The sequence below is a fragment of the Xiphophorus couchianus genome, chromosome 8, assembly GCF_001444195.1.
Source record: "Xiphophorus couchianus chromosome 8, X_couchianus-1.0, whole genome shotgun sequence".
Lineage (NCBI taxonomy): Eukaryota > Metazoa > Chordata > Actinopteri > Cyprinodontiformes > Poeciliidae > Xiphophorus > Xiphophorus couchianus.
This window is the reverse complement of record NC_040235.1, coordinates 5,648,373-5,668,072: the sequence shown is the minus strand read 5'-3', so window position 1 is coordinate 5,668,072 and position 19,700 is coordinate 5,648,373. Positions and strand designations below refer to the sequence as shown.

The following is a 19,700-nucleotide window of genomic DNA, read 5'->3' as shown; positions in this document are numbered from 1 at the left end:
ATTAGAGACATTTTTCCACGTACAGTGTACTTCACATTTTCCATTTAAGTATTTGTAAACTGGGTACGGAAAATATCCTCCCAAAAAAATAGCTAAAAGTGTTGGAGAACTAAATTTGTGCCATTTAGGGGCCACACAAAATGAATCCAAGGGCCACAGATGGTCCCCGGGCCAGATTTTGGACACCCCTGACCCACACTAACCAGCTAGAAAAACCATCTCCATGTCCCAGATGAAGACATCGTGTCCTGGAACCCTGATGTTATTTTCCGTATGTTATGTTGTGGAGCTGCACGTTTTAAGAGAAACCTCTGGATATTTGCGTCTTCATAAAAGTCGCTGGATTTTAATAGAACGCTGGTTGATGAAGTTTGGTGATTGTAAAAGCGGGTCCGCGCTGCGCCGGGCCGCTGGGGACGTGGAGACGTGGGCTGGACGTCACAGAAACATGCGAGACTCGTGTGAAAACAGCGCAGAGCACACACTCTTTCCAGGCTATAAATGTGTTGGAACACCGACTGGCAGACAGTGGAATATGACATAAAATGGGTGAAGTGAGAAAACCACATTCATTAGGCCTTTTCCAGACTCGCATGTGTCTTTCTGTTGTGCATTAATGTATTTATGGATTTCCACAAAGGCAACTTTCCCCTCACGAGAACCGACACAAATAAAATCTTCCAAACCAAATGATTTTCTTACTGTTTCACACCACATGAATTACCCTCAGTAAATAATATTTTATGTCACTTAATTCAATTCTGTTTATTTACAAAGTGCCAATTACAAACAAAATACCTTCATTAGTTAATCCTAATAATCAAGCAATGATTCAATCAATGCTAATTATTCAAATTGGCATAAAAGGCTTTCCATGTAAGGAAACCCAGAAGATTTAAATGAGTACATATACATATAACGTATGTAGATATAAGTAATAAGTGAGAATATTATTCATCTGTTTTGGAAACTTAATCACTAAGTGAAACCCAGATATAGATTAATTTATGGGTTATTTTAACCAGGGCTGAGACTTTGAAGCATTAATTTTGATTAATTGATTATAAAAATCTGAATGTTTTTAACTCTTTCTAAACATACAAATATCACTATCAGGAACTTTTGTATTGGCTTTTGTACTGTATATTATGGTATGCTACATTATGCTACATTATGCTACATTATGCTATCCTACGCAATACAATGCTATGCTTTGTTATGCTAAGCTACACAAAGCTATACGGTGCCATACTATACAATACAATACAATTCTACTGTATACTATATTATGCTATGCCATGCTATATTATGTTACGCTATACCAGCCCAGGCTATGCTATACAATGCTATGCTATGATAGGCTATGCTATTCTATGTTGTAATATACAATGCTATGTTATTGCATACTATACTATGCTAAACTGCGCTATGTTATACAATACTATACTACAGTATGCTATGCTATAATAGAGCATACTGTATATTATATGCTATGCTATGCTATATGATGCTATGCTAAACATTCTGCTATGTTTGTAATTCCGGTCTGGACCACAAATGAACATTTAGTTTCAGATGCCTTATTTTTATTTCCTACCTAATAGTGACATGAAAAATACAATAAATAATTAATAACCAACCTGTCAGTTTTTAAGTCAGTTGTAGCCAAATGTGATTTCCAGCACAGCAAGTCGAGTCAGCACATTTCCTTCCCTCAGCTCATCAAAACAGTAGCAGCTGCTGTAAACGGTTTGTGTTATTGTTTTACCTGACAGGATGATGAAACTCACCACAGTTTGGAGCTTTTCTGGCTGAATTTTGCATCTTTAAATATTTGATAAACAGAGTTTGGATCATTTGCGGTCGTCGAGGCAGAGGAATGAAAACGTTGTGAAACAGTTTGAGCCTCACGTGGCCCGAGATCCGTCCAGAACAACAAGCCACTGGTTCTCACTGACAATAATACAGTTAATCAGCTGGACACCTAAATAACACCAGACTTTGACCTGAGGCTCCAAAACCGAGCCAAAGTCAGAGAAAAACAGCCAAAAAAGTCGTGAAGAAAACATACTTTTATTTCTGTTGGTGCAGATCAAAGGGCACTGTTTTCATGTTCCAAACCGGATATAAAGTGACCAATGAAACCAACAACAGGCAGCTTAAAGTCAAACATGTTTTTAAAAACAAAAAAATAAAACTGTTTATTACTTGGATTTTATCATTTCCTGATGGAACTTTTTCATGAAAGATGCGGGGCCACAAACAAGGCGTCACAACATGCTGGCTGTATTTATAGCCTCTGCTATGACAGGACAGACATGCGCTTCCTGAACTCGCGTTGGTGGAGGTGTGTCACTTCCTGGAAACATCAGCACGCTCACAGGGGATGGCATGACTGTCTTCATTGTATGTCAGAAGTTTAATCTTTTAAAAAATGAGCTTTTTGTGTTGAAGGTGACCTACTTTGCTTCATTTAACAGCTTAGGAAAACTGAAAAACATGAAAACATGTTTATTAGAAAATCATTCTTAGATGATGAGATTTTAGTGGCTCAATTCCTTTCACAATAAAATGTTTTAGGGCCTCTTGTCACTTTAAATCCAAATGAGCTCCAGTTGAGTTGCTAGGTGACAGGTGGAATTCTGCCGGGGTTGCTAGGTAACGGGGCGTGCCTGCCGGTTTGTGACGCTGCATTCCAGAGGTTTTTGAATCGGCTCATTTTCCAGACACCAATAAACATTGATTTATTAACAGAAACCAGCTGGGGTTTTTTTTTTAATCGTTTGGGCTTGTAAAATGGGAACATTGCATAAAATGTTCCCGTTAAATTTTTGAAGAAACCTTTTGAACTTTAGGGGAGAGAGAAGCTCAACACGACGACTCGTTGGGTTTGACGGATCTTAAATTATCAAGCAACAATATATTTACTTTGCTCAGTTGGGGAATTCCTGCATCAGATCCGCAGTGCCGGAAAAAACCCAGACAGTTAAAGGTCACACTGACTGCAAACGGCCAAATATCTTTCTTTAAAGTAAAAATTTGGCTCATTTTTCAGAAAACCTAACAACTAGAATAAAATTTTTGTATATTTTTTAAAGTGAATGTAAAGGGATTTTTGTTTTCTCCCAATTGACTCACAATGGATGTTGGGACAATGCGGGTTTGGACCTTTTGTTTAAAGACCTCAATGAATTATTTTCATTAAGTTCAACTCCCTTATTTACCTTATCCCAACCAAATTATTTAAAGAAACATTCCCTTTGAGCACTTCTTCTATTTTAAATATGATTCATCTAACTTAGGTAGATGTGATTAAACCTTATCTTATCTGAAATCCTTGAGAAAATGTTTTTTAATCAAGTGTGTGACATTTAAAGAGTAATAAACTGTTTCAGGTTTCAGAGCTCATCATTGGCCTGAAAGTCAGGAGTTACAGCTTCCTTAAAGAGGCAGAAATGACTAATAAAGCAAAACAAATATACCCTACTTATTACATAACAGTTAATTGCACAATTAAAAGTTTTTCTATGATGCAAACAGGACAGAAATGATCGTCCTCTCCCTGTTTCGCGGTTTCTTTTCTGCACAGCAGCATCTGGTCGACCTCAGATCTCAGTCAAACACTGAAAACACGCTGGAAATTCAGCCACAATGCGTTAGGAATCAGAAAAATGTCTGCAGTCCTCTATAATGACTGAACAACCTTTTTATGACTAAAATGTACTAAAAATAATAATAAATCTGGTTTGTTAATTGGTGAAACACGTCTGAAAACCAGCAGCCGCAGAAACCGCTCGCTGGTTTTATCGTCGCTAACAAGGAAAAATAAAGAGATTTGACAATGGAAAGAGTTTTTAGTGATAACAGAAAGAGGGAATAAAAACACTTTTGATGACTTGATAAGATTTAAACATTTCCACAACATTAAAAATACCACAGGGCTATTTTCTAACCTTCTTTAAAACATAACAAACAGTTATACGGAACATTTAGCGTCTGGTTCGGTTCCCCACTCTCCACCCAGACTGACCCCAGGTCCAAACAAAAAGCTTCCAGTTAGCTAAATGTAAAGGAATGGAGAGCTGGAAACCTGATTTATTAAATCTACAGTCAGGATGTGTTGGTGTACAGTCAGTGTTTACAACGTCTCCAGACATCTTCATCATCTTAAAGTGACTCCAGCTTCTGCTTTCCACATATTGAGGATTCACAATATCCTCTCTGGAGTTGTTGGGTTCGACTCTCAGTGATGTGGTTCTGCTTCATAAGCAGAACCAAACAGAGTTACACATTCTTGAGCTTTATGTGGGACTACTGCGCCGCTTCTAATTTAGTCTCCCAGCTGAGTCACTGACGACTTGAAGGTGTTCATCCGAGACCCAGCATGGAGAGGAAACTGACTCTGTGGAAAAGTGTCCAGAATGTGTGGGGTCTGCAGAGTTGTTAGAGGATTGTTTGTTGCAGTCTGGACCGGTCCGGTTTACTGGATGAGACAAACCGTACAGTGGTGCACAGACACAAGACAAACTGAAGTAGAAATAATAAATAATTTTTAAATTCACTAATTTATGCAGGTAATGGTGAATGAAAACATAAATGATTAAATGAATTAATCAAAATACACAATGAATGAATGCATGAAGGAATACAAAGATTAAAAAATGACTGAAAAAATGTATAAATGCAGAAACGAGTTAAGAGTGTGTTCACATCAGCCATGTTTAATCCACTTTAATCCGACTCCAGTCCATTTGTCTAGAAGGTCCGGTTTGTTTTTTGAGGCATGAATGCTAATCAAACTCTGGTCCGCCTAGAACTGGAACCAGAGTTCTAGGCGGACTCTTCAACCAAATTGAAGAGTTCTGGGTTCGGTTGGAGTGAACTCTGGTGCAGTTTGAATCCATATTTTAACAGGATCCGCTCCAAAAGCAGGAAGTGGACTACAACGCCAGGCATTCTGGGTAAATAAAACCAAAACAAACGCGTTAGCCTAGCACTAGCGGGAGAAATGGCTCTTGGTCTTTAGCGAAAGACAAAAAAAAATCCTCCACTAAAATCTGACGCCTCTCCATTCGTTTACAGTTTGTGTCATTTCCTGTAGCAGTTATTGGTGCAGCGCCCCCGCAGGAGAAGAGGGGAACAGGTTTTTTAATGGGTTTGATTTGTTAAGGCAGTAGCCATGTTTTTATTGACCATAAAACGGCGCAAATTGGAATTATAAAAATGAATTTGCTTAGTGGAATAGAGGGATGATGTGAGTTTTGAGCCATTGCAAAATTTGTGCAATGGAATCACACCATGATTTTTTTAACGACTTATCATGTGAACAAACTGATCCACGTGTGATTTGTATTTTATGGAAACAACACAATTGCAAAATTCTGTTTTTCTGACATTAGCTGAATATCGACAGTTTTGAGTACATTTGTAATGAAAATGTAACAACATGCAGAGTGAAGAAGAATCACAGCAGCTGAAAATGTAACTAATGTTCACCAATTGAACTGAGTCTATAAAAATAGAAATTATTTCTTTATGTAGGATATTAAAGGTTGGATTTCTGTGCAAGTTTCATTTAACACAAATACACCAGGAGGCTCCATTTAAGCATGAGTGAGGCGCATTGTTTATTTGCGATACAGTTTAGTGTCTATAGTTGAGATAACTCTTAAAATCAGTGCAGAATTCACCAGTTGCTGCACTAGAAGTTGCACAATACCATCCATCTGACTATGTGGGCAGTTAATGTCAACCCAAATCCAGTTCCACCCCAGTTGTACCCAAAAATACTAAAATTACACCCTCAGACTAAAACATCAACAAAAAACATAATTTCTTGTCTGAAATGCGAGCCAACCCAAGCAGAGCTCCGTTATGGGGTGCAGTGATTGCAGCCTGTAATGCGTCAGTCATTAGGTGAAACGTGGAGCTTCACATGTGGGTGATGTTTAACGTTTTTACCGTTAGCACCCGTCCGACAGACTCATGTTCTACTCCGGCTTAATTAGAAGAGGAATGTCTGAAAAGGTTTGTTAGGGAACCGCCCAGAGTGTTTGACAGACAGGAAGCTCCTCATGCAGCAGATTTCAGACCTGTAATTCTGACCGGGTCGTCTGAACCGGAGAGTTCTGCAGGAATGATGCAGATCTCTGCAGAAAGACAAAATACATGGAGTTCATGTGTGTTTTTTATTGTTCTATGCTATAAAAACACTGAAACTTTTGGGAAAAAAACGACTTGCAAGGAACAAGTCCTTAAAATTATTTCACATTTAATATATTAAAACCATAAACTTCAGTGTATTTTAGTAGAATTTGATCTCAAATTAAAGTAAAATTAATTGTGGTTTCTATTTATAATTTGGTCACATTGAAGACGTTTAAGAAAATGCTGGATGACTTTTCAGTGATAGTGACCACTAACTAAAAAGTTAGCTGTGGTATTTAGCAGAAGCTAGTGCTAATGCTACCTAGCAACATAATATATCACAGCCATTAAGATGAAATTTGTTGTTACACACCTACCTGTACATGTTCAGGAAGTGATTCTTCACTTGTGGTTTTAGATTTATAGCTATTGAATTTTGCTAATTGTGGCTAATTTAGCTTAATTAACCATAATTAGAGTTTGGTCAGAAAGCACAAAGGACATCAGTAGATTTAACCTGTTTACTGTCAAGTGATGCATTCAGGACACATAATAATCAGTTTATATTTGCTGCATAATGGCTGGAGAATGTAAACAGAGGAAGCAGAACTGCTGCGTAAATTCCAACTTCAAAATAAGAACAGGAATATAAATGTTTAACTACTTGAGAAATTCTTAACAGTCATAACCAAAATTTAGTTAACAAGTTAAATGTGACCAACTATATTTCCTATCAGGTTAGGATAGATCTATGGTCTATACAAAGCATGTTCATACAACTGAACATCTTAGGAAAGCAGAAGTGGAGCCTCCTGCACAAACAACAAGAATGCAGAAAGTGGTTTCTGGATATTAAATCAACAACAAACAACATTTGTCTTTTCCAACAGCCATTGTACAGAGCATCCAGTGGTAAAACCAGCTGATCAAATGTGCTGGAACTCTGCTGGGGTTGCTAGGTAACAAGTAGGTAACTTAGAACTATCTTCTCTCCTCAAGGAGACAGTAGATCTGTTTCCATCAACCAAGTAATTACACAAATTGGAGTTGCAAAAATAAATTTGCTCAATGGAAACGCGCTAATTTGGAAAAAAACCTTCAGTTTTTTAATAAAATGTTTTTGCGCTAGGGTTGGCTGGGGTTGCTAGGTAACAGCAGAGTGCCTGCTGATTTGTGACGTTACATTTTGGATGTTTTTGAAGCAGCTAATCTTCCAGACACTAAAAAGTAATTAACTTATGGACACAATAAATAAGTATTTGGGCTGTTTTTAGAAACAGTTGAGACCCAAATGGAAACACAAAAAATGTGAATTTTGCATAAAACGTTCCCTTTAAATGACTTTGTTCAGGTTAAACGACCCTCATGGGCTTTAACGGTTTGACCCTCTGGGTTTATTCAGGCTGTGTCTGCTGGCTGGCTGGGTGGTTTTGCAGTTGCTTGGTTTGAATTCAGCGCAGACCTCTGTGGTGGGCAGTTCAAAGCCATTTCCTTCATTTGTCCTCCTGCACAGTCAGGAGTTGATACATCATCACTTCATCAGGTCAGGACTCAGGTTACGTTTCCTACTTTACTTTGGTTTCTGCTCATCTATACAACCTTTTTCAAAACTGCTGTGAAGTGAAGAAATTTATCTTTTACAAGTAATTATGACAAACAAAATGTTGGAGAGATTCTTGACCAGTTTACCAGACTGTTTGGGTCATCCTACCTATTATTAGTTATTTATGTAGAACTGTGAGGTTCCGTTTAAAACTGTTGTTGAACATTCTGAGATCTAAACTTAAATCCTGAGGTGACAGATCATTTCCTGTAGTCTGAGTCAGACTCTGGATATTTTGAAATCACTCTTCAGAAATATATTTTTACTCATTGTTGTTTGTATTTAACTTGTGTTGCCAGATGAATAAATGTGACACTGACTGAAGCTGTGTTTTCATTGACCATATAAGTGCACAAATTGGAGTTATAAAAAATCTAATTTGCTTAATGGAAACAGCAATTTTAAAAACTGTTTTTGCGCTAGGATGAGGTGATTTTTCAACTGTATTAAAATTAGTGTATATCGCAAAACTCACACAAGTCTGTGATCAACAACTGGATGTTACTACTGGTGGAGACGACAAAGAAGACAACAGGAAGTGGTTGGATGATGATGGTTTGTTTTTTAACAGTTTATCATGTGTGTTTCTTATCTAATACAAAAAACCCACAAGTGCAAATTAGTGTCTTTTTGACATTATCAAAGCTTTGTGTACATTGGTGGAAATGAATCTCCTCATCCCCTAGAAGTCCTGCTCTATAAGACAAAGTCTCTACTGCTGCTGATTTTTCATCTGGTTTCCCAGAATGTTCTTCCTTTCTTTCTTTCTGTCTGTAGAGTCGCAGCAGATCGAGGAACCGACCTCGTCCTCCCTGCCTTCTTTCCTGTGGGTTCTCTAAACTATATTTGTCCCAGGGTGGAGCCATGTGGGCTATTTTTGTCTGTGCCTGTGGTCATGTTGTGGTCACACTCTGATCAGACCAGACAGTTTGTCGTCAGAGATGAGGTAGGAAGGTGTAAAGATGAGGAAGGAAATGAAAAGGCAATAACATGAACACTTTTACCTTAAATGGGCCTTCAAACTTCATCTAAACATGACGAATCAACTTTGTCCTCATGAAAACCTCTTTTTAAGAACTTCTTTGATCCTCTGAAGGTCCAACAAAACCAAACTCAGGCTTTACTTACAGTAAAACCATGTATGCAATATAAAACCTCACATGGTAAACATTATCTCAACAAGCCTCTCTGCTTCGGCTGCATGCAACGTCTCTGTGGCTTAAATTAACCTGGCAGAACAGACACAGTTTCACTGTGGTGAGCTATACAGTCTCATTGTGGGACATGCTACGTTAGCCTCGGGTTCCCATCCATTGTCCTCCGACCCGCAGCATAAACTGTATTCCCTACTGTCGGTAAAAACCCCTTTGTACAATCAGCAGGTTTGGAGGTTATGAACAGACTGTGGGGTGAAGACAATAGAGAGGCCGTGATTTGACTGGGCAATTGTCTGTGTGTATCTTGAGGTTGAGCTGATGCTCCAGATAGTTTCTGTCTGCGGTCAACGCAACCTGGCTCCATTTCAAGAAGTCGGCATCGTGTTTTATTACCGCTGTGTTAATGTTTCAGCGTGTGCAAGACGACCGGAGATCATCAGAGCTCAAGCTGCTTCTTTTCATTTTATCCGTTAGCATAAATCTCATTTTATTGCACATTAATTATTATAAGGAATTACTGATTAACGATGTCGATGACTTTCCAACAGAACTGGCTGCATGTTAGCATTTCTGGTAGCATTGTTGGTAGCATTGTTGGTAGCATTGCTGCGTTGCAGCAAAAAGGTTCCAGGTTTGTATGTGTTACGATACTTTGACCATTTAGTTTCATTTGTCGCTCTGTTTTCATTATTTCATCCTTAACTAAATATTTAGTTTAACTTTAAAACGGTTCACAATACCCAGCTTTTATTTTGGTAGTCCACTTCTCGTTGTCAGTGAGAGAAATTGCATGTTGGCTAAATGTTTAGCTCGGAGCTAGCTGGTTAACTAAGTATTTAGTTTGGACCTAAATATTTAGTAAACAATCAGTTTAAAAATGTGACAAATAACGTGGCGATAATATGACTGAAAACTGAAACCTGACAGGTTAATAATTATTGCTAATTTTGACTGTAACTTTACAAACGACGTCCCTTACATATAAAATTAATTCCTTACATTCATATTCATGATGAATGTATGTAAAAATCTGAACTGTAGCTTTAAATTTCCTGTCTTCAGTAAGTAATCCCCCTCCTCAGTGCTTCATAGCCTGCCTGTTTTTCTCAGTCTGTCAGCTCCTCATATTTCTGCCTCATTTTTCTGTTTGCTGTGACACATTTCTGAAAATATCCTACAGATTTTTCCAGATCCGCCGCCTCTGAACACAAAAACTCTCAGAGAAGAACCGGTTCCTCGTTCACACGTTTACACCCGAGGAACCGGAGACTGCGTTCAAACTTCTCATGGATCCAGCGTGTTATTATTCACACTTTCCAGATGAAATGAAAGCAGGTGAGCAGATTTTGTTTTCCAGCTTTCTGCTCAGTAAACATGTTTAGTTCATGTTTTGGGACAGAGTCAGGGATTTCCCACGCTCCGGGCAGAAATGATGGAAAACTTTTCCCTGACCCGCCGGGTTGGTGACACACTAAACCACAGAAAGATAAACAATTTTAGATTTTCCCCCGTCTTTTAAAACTTATTTATGAACTCTTGCATCATGAACTCACCCCTTGTAAAAACGTCTCACACATCTTTAACTTCTAGTCAGTTTTCCTCCTAAATTTATTTACAAGGGAATCCCCAACTCCTCTAATTCATTAATATCTCATAAAACGGGTTTATATGTAATATCTGCACTAAAAACTGGCCTCTGTGAGGTTTTAGTTGTGCTTTTTACTGGGGTGAATGCAGAGCAGGAGACTCCAATGGCTAAAGCAGCACAGCTAATATGGTGAGATCATAGATTCATTCTGCAGTGAAGCTGATTTCTTTACCTCGTCACTGATCTGAAGTCGGTTTTATCTCAAATTATGAATCTATTTAAGGAAATATAATTACTGCTGGACATGGACATCCATTTCTATTTCCATAAACAATGTGCTTTGTCTTCTGAGTAAACCGTTCACACGGAAGACTGATTACGGTTGGGTTTACTTAGCAGGATGGAAAAAAAAAAGTCAGATTTTAGTAACAAATAAAAATCAGAACTGAGCATCAAGTTCAGTTGATGCGTGTGAACGTAGCCTCCAGTATCGAGTTATGTTCTGATTTTCAAAATCTTTAACTCTACTTCATGTTGCCAGTCAGGTTCTGTTTACACCGTGTTCCAAATTATTATGCAAGTGATAACGCTTCAGTTTTGGTTAAATATCTAATGTTTTCATATCTTGTCATACGGCACTACAGTATCTGATGATTTTCGTCAGCAGAGATTCTTCCTCTTTCCCATATTGCTTGAAACCTGTGGCCTGCTTAATAATGTGGAACATCCTTCTTAAGTAGATTTTCTTTAATTGAGCTCAGCAGACAAACTGATCAGCCAGCTCTCTGAAATTAATAATAGTGATTCAAAGAGCCCTGACACACAATACATCTATAACTTTAATAGCACAACAAAAAATTTAATCTTTATGACACTTAAATCCAATTTGCAGTCTATTGGACTGGGAGTAATCAGGTCTAGATATAGTTAGTGAAACTTATTTCGTCTGTCCAAAAAGATGTTTATAGAGGACCTATTGTGCAAAATGTGAATTTGTTTCTACTTAGTTTTCTACTGCTTCTAAAAACAAAAAGTGTTTAAAAACACCCAGCTGGTTTATGGCACTAAGTTCAAATATGTAATGTCACAAATCAGCAGGCACTGCCCATCCCCTAGCAACCCCAGTGAAGCCCAGATCGTTACCTAGCAACCTAACCTGAGCTCCAGCATTTTTGGTCAGCTGGTTTTTAAATCAAGGCTAAAAACCGTGTGTTCAGAATTGATTTTAAGTCATAGTAAATGAAACATTACTTAATTTCCCTTTGGGATAAATAAAATAATATTAAACTTGAATTTGACCAACATATTTGATGTGAATGATTCTGGTGATGGCAGTGATAAAATATAATGTTTGTCCAGTTGTTGACTGTGTGGAGTCTTCTTTATAATTTTCTGTTTTTGGTATGTGAAGCTTTTGCTGCTGTAATGTGCTCTGCAAATAAACTTGATTGATTATCATCCAGAAACCACTTGCTGTCTTCTTTCTAGTTGTACAGTAGGCTCCACTTCTGCTTTTCAAAGCTGTATAGCTGTATAACTGCACACGTGATTGCAGCTGTTTTCATGAACGGGTGTAAACGTTGAGTTGGATTGAAAGTCACAGAAAACCTAAAACAGTTAAAATCTCATTACCTAAGAATGATTTTATGTAAATGAACATGTTTTGTATAGGCCATGGACGCATCCTCATCATCCTCATCATCCTCATCACCTCCCGCACCTGAACACAAAGCATTTCCTGAAGAAGCAGCCGCCATCTACGTAAACACGGCGGCGGCGGCGGCAGGTCGACCCACTCGCTCTGGGCTCTGAGGGCCGACCTGCAGCTGTTTCCACATTCTCCAGCTTTCTGTTTGGCGTCGTGTCAGAAGACTCAGCCGGCCTGTTTACGCCTGGAGAGAAACTCACCACATGGGGTGTCAGAGCATCTACTGCACCATCGGCTCTCTGTTTGTTTTCCAACCCACAACTTTACAGTTTGGGCTCAGTTTTAATTTTGAGCCTGTATATTTTTATGCAACAGCCCGTTAAAGAGCTTTAATAACATTGTTGTATAATAATAACAGACAAATTTGATTTGTTTTTCTTTTGGTTTCTCTATGAAGAGTTTATTTCTTGCTCTGATTCCTCTGGAACAGCTCATAGGATGGAAACAACAATTATCATGTTGTTGTGAAGATGCCTTTGTTTTTGCATGTTGCTCAGCTTTGTAATGACGCAGCGTTGCTTTTCCAGGTCTGGGACTGCAGCTGAGAAAAAATACTTCTGCTTTTTTGCTGCATTTAAATGTTTCAAATCATCAAAAAATTAAAAAAAAAAAGAAATATAGATAACCTGAGAGTGCATTATCTATTCCCTTTTGAGTTGTATGAAATGTTTGTAAATTAGATTAATAACCGTATTCCTATTTGTTGTTTTGTTTGACATATTTTCTAGTGTTACAGACAAATAAACTGTCGGTTTTGTTACATTTCTGTATAAAATCTGCAAGATTTTGACTTCTGGGAGGTTAAAATGTCAGAAAATAAAATCCACCATCAAGAAACTTGAACTTTTTGCCGATGTTCACAAAAACCAGATTGCTAATGAAAAATTAGCTGCCTGGGAGTCCATGACTGTTTTATGAAGATTTCTGCAGAGGGAGAAACTACATGACTGCATGTAACGTGTAAAAGTTACTAAATGGCAAAAAGTGCCATAAATGTTTCATCTGCAGCTCTACCAGTTGGCACAATTTCATCAGTAAGAAAACAAACAAAAACAAAATAACTTGTTGCATCTTGTCAGCTAACAGAGCATTTTATTGTGTTCAGTGTGAGCAGGATAAGAACATATGACTCAAGTTCAGATGTGAGTCATAAATTAAAGGGCTAGGCCACTCTTTTTTAATAAATCTGGACTATTGTGTGACATTTAAAGTATTTATATGAGTCAAACTTCAACTTGATTGAGCTACATTCACCGTATTGCGGATATAAATGACCAAAAATTTACTTTTTCTAAATGTTTTATGGAACTACAATCAACCATGATTGACTCAAATTAGAAACACTTTGTCCTATAATTGATTTATTATTATATGGACTAGTTATTTTTAAACTAACTACAGATTTTACACATCTAATCTGAAGGTTTTCAATGTTTTTCAGTCTAAAATCCCAAAACCAATGGAGAAATAACAGAGTATTACATAAAAACATGTCTTATTACTGTCTATTTAAAACAAATAATGCACAGATTTATTTTATTTTAAATATGTTTGTATAAAAGTGAAATGCAAAAGTGATGTCATGACCAAACTATATTATTTTGCAAAAAGAGAAGAACTTTTAACATAAATTACGTATTTTTGCTAAAAAGAAATATACCTTTTTGACTGAAATACATAATTTTATGTCTTCTTTCATCAGTGTTGGATTCATGTTGCTGTTTTTCAAGACATAACGTAATAAAAATGTCAAATTAGTCAGAAAAAATGTTGTAATTATAAATAAAGACAGTAAAACATGGCGGCAGAAGGATGGCGTCGTCGGGGGCGACGCTTATGCAACAACCATGGAAGATAAATGCAGAAAAGTTCACGAATGTTCAGCATATTAAAGCTCAAACTCTCACTCAGACGTGTTAAAAAGATCATCCAACTTGTTTTTAAACCTGTTTTTTCACCCTTTCTCCGCCTTCACACGTCAGGCCGTGTGACCGTCTGTTTGTGCTGCTGCCTTTACAAGCATGTCAACAGTTCAGAGCCAGTTTCAGACATTTATTGACCTCAACACCCAGATGCCCGACTAACTTCTGCTTTTTTCAGCTTTTGACACTGACCAACCGACTGCAAAACAAAGCGACTGGGGAGCTTTTCTACGGAGGACCAAAGCTGACATAATTAAAAATAAAATTTATATATTTTGTTTTTGTTTTCCTAACATTTTCATCAAGAAATGTGTATATTTTGTTTTGTTTTTTCCTTATTACAAGCATTTGTTCTCTTTGTGTTGCCTCACCTCCTTTTTTAACTTTTCTTACGTATTTCTGCCTGATTATGCAAATGAGGAGGGCGGAGTCTTTAGGCTTCTTCCAATTGGTTGGTTACTTGGAATCAACAAAGATGGTTGGCAGTTTATCACTGAGCTGAATCTGAGTATTATTATGCATTAAGATGTTTATGTAAGTTTATTAACATCTGTAGTGCATCAGTGGGTCAAAATATACCAGAAATATTCCAAAGGAAATTGAATATTTATAAAATAAAATATATAGTTACATTATGATAATTGATCTCTAACTTTTAAAATGTCATGAATAAAAAGAAAAAGTGAATTAGTCGTTTTTTCATCGTGTTTTTAACGAGGTTATACAAAACGTTTTGATTGGCCGTGAGCAACAGGAAGTAGAGGTTGCCAAAGACAACAGCAATGCAACTTCTGTTGCCGCATAAACACGCTGCATGTTGCAGTCTAAACTGAGCCTCTGGGGAAAGTCCAGTAGAACCACAGAGATGCCGAGTCAGCGCCAGGCCTGCTGGTTCTGGACCGACTCTGTCCGATAGGAACCAGTGGGAGGCTCCGCCCACTTCCTGGTGACATCATCAACCAGCTGCTGAAGACACGACCAATGAAAAAACATCAGTTTATCCATCCATCTATCCATCCATCCATCCATCCGTCCGTCCATCCGTCCGTCCGTCCGTCCGTCCATCCGTCCGTCCATCCGTCCGTCCATCCATCCGTCCATCCATCCGTCCGTCCATCCATCCATCCGTCCATCCATCCATCCGTCCGTCCATCCAGCGTTGGTCTGTTTAGTGAACATCTGTCCTGGACTGGAACCAGCAGTCTAAACATGGTCCTCTGGTCGCCGTGGTAACGTGTCATTACACTCTAAAATATGTGTGTTTTGCTCTAATTTGGACCATGTTTCTGTTCTGGACCAGCAGCAGAACTCCTTCAGGCCAGCTGCAGTAATTACAGAGAAGGCGACCCAAACCGATCCAGGACCGGCAGGAAGTGACCTTATATGGGCCCGACCCGTAGTAACCCCGCTGTGAGGCGGCTCCAGGTTCTAAATGTTCTGCCTGCGGGACAGAAAAACATGGCAGCTGACACAGGAGGATGAGGGCAGCGCTGCCAAGTCATCTGGAACTGAAGAAATGTTGTTAATGTGCCATGATGCGGCCCATCCGCCCTCTGATGCAGACCTGCAACAAGTTGCTGCAGCTCCTTTTATTGCTCCAAACCTTAAAACCAAGTTCAGTCTGTAAACTCAGCCTGTAGCTTCCAGTCCAGACTGAGGCATTATGTGATTCTTTAGAGGGAAAATGCAAAACATTCACTGGAATGTGCATTTTTATCCAAATTAGAGTAAAATTTTTACTCTAAACTTGTCAGGTTGATCAGTTTGTTCCTTTTCAAAAACTTTTTTAACTCTTGTTTTGTGAAACGTTGGCAACAATATTACTTATTGATCAAAAACAGACAATATTTTACCCCTTTATGTTGGTGCAACATGATGTCTTCATCCAGGAGTCACTCGAATGTGGAGCTAACTTTTAAAATGTCACAAACAAAAGAAAATAGTATTTCTGTGTACTTACTTCTGGTTATGTGCAAATCTTTATTTTCTTAATTTATGCACATTAGCTCTTTTTGCAGAAAAGCCAAAACTGCCTCCAGAAACATAAAAAACTTGAGAAACTTGAAAAGGTTATTTCAGATTTTTACATTTCCATCCATCTTTTCTAATGCTATACTTCCAAATGAGAAAAAAAAGATTTATTGAAACATGATTCACAAGTTATGTTTCCATCCAGTTGTCATTTCAATTTTCGGCAAACTTTAAAGATATCGAAAAAAGAAAAAGTGAATTAGGCCTGTTTCAGTCATTTGCAGTGAATCAGCCATATTATGTGAAGTGTGATTTAATTAGATGTTGATGCTACGAGTCGCTGTGGTAAACAGGAAGTAGAGGAGACTAACTGTATTATTCAGCAAATGTTTTTTTTCCATCTCCACTGTAGCACATTAATAAATAAACTTGCTGCTACTGACCAAAACTGGAACATTTGTTACATTTTCTCTCTGCTCTGAGTCAAACCAATCAAACCATTTGAGTAACCTGTTCGCCTCCTCGCCTGTGGGGGCGCTGCACCAAGTATTACTGTAGGAAACGACATGAAAACCTCAGAAGAAGACATTGAGCACAACTTCCTTTCTTCGCAAAATGTCAACAAAAATGGAGGTGTTAGATTTTAGTGGTTGTGGGATTTCTCTTTTGTCTTCTGTATAAAAAAAACAGAAAAACAAGAATAAAAGAGTAAATTTCAACCAATTTACTCCTTTTTTTTGTTGAAAAAACAGGAAGACATCTGATTTTGAAAAGTTGAAAATTTGCTTGATTAAATTCAGAAATATTGAGCTCAATCTCAGAAACATTTTTTAGAAAAAAACATTTGGACTTTTAAAACACAAAATAAATATTTTTTTCTAGAAATTTTCTGTAATTCATCAAAATATTTTTTAGTTTTTTCAAGCAAGTTTTTGACTTTCCAAGCTCAGAAATTTCGTTGTCATTTCTAGAAAATCTCAGAATACCTGAGTTGTTTTCGGCCCTAATAGGCCTCCGTACAATCCTCGGTAGACTTTATTTTGGCTGAATTTACCCAGAATACCTTGCGCTGTAGTCCACTAAACACAAGATGAACGTTTTTGTTACAAAAAACCGTGATAAATATGTATTGTGCTAAAAACATGAGTAGAGTTTCTCAAACATGAAAACTATTTTGTTGGAGCAAGAAGGTTTCTACATGATGACGTCACATTACTTTATTTCTTTCTCGGTAGTGGCAGCGTTAAGTACATGGCAGTGGTGAAACAAAACGAAACAAATTGAAGAATTGCTCGGCTCCGCTGCTTTCTGCTCGGCTCCGCTGCTTTCTGCTCGGTTCCGCTACTTTCTGCTCGGTTCCGCTACTTTCTGCTCGGTTCCGCTTCCTGAAACGTTTTGCAACAGTCATTAAAACCCGATAGCAGGAAAAAAAAGTGGAAAGAAAGCAGAAAGATTTAAAACACGAGGAGATTAACACCTAAACTGATGCTCTAACTTGATTTGTTTTATTATTTAACTCTCAGGAAAAAAAATAAATAAATTTGTGCCAAAAGTCTCAGATGATCTGATGTTCCTCAGATAATATTTCTGCAGTTTTTCAATAAAAGCTGAAGGAAATAATGATTGTTAGATGATAACAAAAGGATTTATATATGTAATGTCTCCCTTCACAGTTGATGCAGATGAAGCAAAATTATCAGACAATTTATAATCTTACAAAAGAAAAATGCAACTTCAGATCCATCCTGTGATTTTTACTCAATTAAACTTTTCTGGACCTCAAAATGATTTTGATTTATTTATTAAACTTTGATAAATATGGGAAAATTTTCTAAGACTAGAACTGAAACATTTTAGTCCTTTATTTCAGTCTTGTATTATGAAATCTTTCATATTCATATTTTTGGTTTTGTGCTTTTCTTGGGCTTAAGTTTATATATTCAAAACTTTTTGGTTTTGTTATTTAATTATGCAGAATCCTCAGTTTCTGTTAATTCAATGAGTTTTCTCTCTTAACAAGGATTAAATTTCTCATTTAATTTCTCTATATTAATCTAAAAAAACAGAATTTAAATGTCACATATAAGCAAATTTATAAACTGTAATTATCTGATTTGAAACATGATGAATGTTTTTTTGTTGTGTAAAAACATTTGAATGATTGATGAGGAAAAGCCAAAAAAAAGAAAAAAGAAAATTAAATTCAGTTTTTTTGTTACTCACAATTGGCCGAATCCTATTTTTATTTTTTATTTTTTCAGTTAAAACTGTTTCATTTTTTAAAATTAAGGTCCTGTGGATTCATAGTTCATAGTTAAGAAGGAAGAAACAATTTGTTTATAACTTGACTGTGTGACAAAAAGTTTTAGACCAAAACAGAGTCATGGATTGGAACGGGGGCTGCACAGTGGCGCAGTTGGTAGCACTGTTGCCTTGCAGCAAGAAGGTCCTGGGTTCGATTCCCGGCCGGGGTCTTTCTGCATGGAGTTTGCATGTTCTCCCTGTGCATGCGTGGGTTCTCTCCGGGTACTCCGGCTTCCTCCCACAGTCCAAAAACATGACTGTTAGGTTAATTGGTCTCTCTAAACAAAAGGTGTGTGTTTGTGTGTGAATGGTTGTTTGTCCTGTATGTCTTTGTGTTGCCCTGCGACAGACTGGCGACCTGTCCAGGGTGTACCCCGCCTCCCGCCTGGAACGTAGCTGGAGACCCCATTAGGGACAAGGGTGAACAGAAAATGGATGGATGGATGGATTGGAACGGCCTAGTCGAAGTCCAGACCTGACTCCCACTAAATCTGTTTCCAGACTTGAAAATAAATGTGTATAGATTATTTCCATTCAGTCTGAGTTTTAGATATTTTGTAGAGCTGCTGTACTTCCTCCTTAGAAAATCAACAAGAAACTGAATTTAATTTGATAATTTAAGAAACAAAACTTATTTTTAGAGGATTTACACAATAAGAGACTCGTATTTTTAGAATTTGTTATATTTATTAGGATGATTATTGGGTATAGTTAATGAAAATCACTAATTTATTTAACATTTTTATGGTACATAAAACTGAGACACAAGTTTGATTGAATTAATCTAAAGATGATTTATCTTAGGAATCAATAACAATTAAATGATAAGCAGCAACTTTCTTAAAAATAGTTTTCTCTTGTATAAAGAGAGCTAACCATCTTTTCATAAAATGAAGGGCTAAATATTTCATATGTTGAATTTAGAAAAAGAAACACATTAAATATGTACTTTCATTTTGTGTAAAAAGCATTAAATACAGATTGAATTAATATAAAACGTGTAGTTTTTTCACATTATTAAACGTCGGCAGCATTCAAACCAACTGTATTTATTTTTCTGTTATGCCTCCATTCTTCTGTCATCGTCACATCCTTGTTTTTTTTATCAGCCATTTTTGGTTCAGACGTTGTTGCTGCTCCATCAACCATCTTATTGAGTTTCTATATGTTGAAATTGAACCACAAAAAGTCTCTCATCCCAAACTGGACTCTGTTTTGACCAGAGACTTAATGAAGAGTAGAACCTGCATTAGCTGCTCAGGTGCAGCTTGAGATAAAATTAGATTCAGTTTTGTTATCA

The 19,700-nt window shown here is 37.3% G+C and overlaps 1 protein-coding gene across 1 annotated transcript in view; it reads left to right on the top strand.

Moving 5' to 3' along the window:
* The window catches only part of LOC114149750 (protein NLRC5-like), a 1,536,511-nt gene that overhangs the window by 1,346,707 nt on the left and 170,104 nt on the right, over positions 1 to 19,700 (top strand). The gene's annotated exons all lie outside the window — the stretch shown is intronic.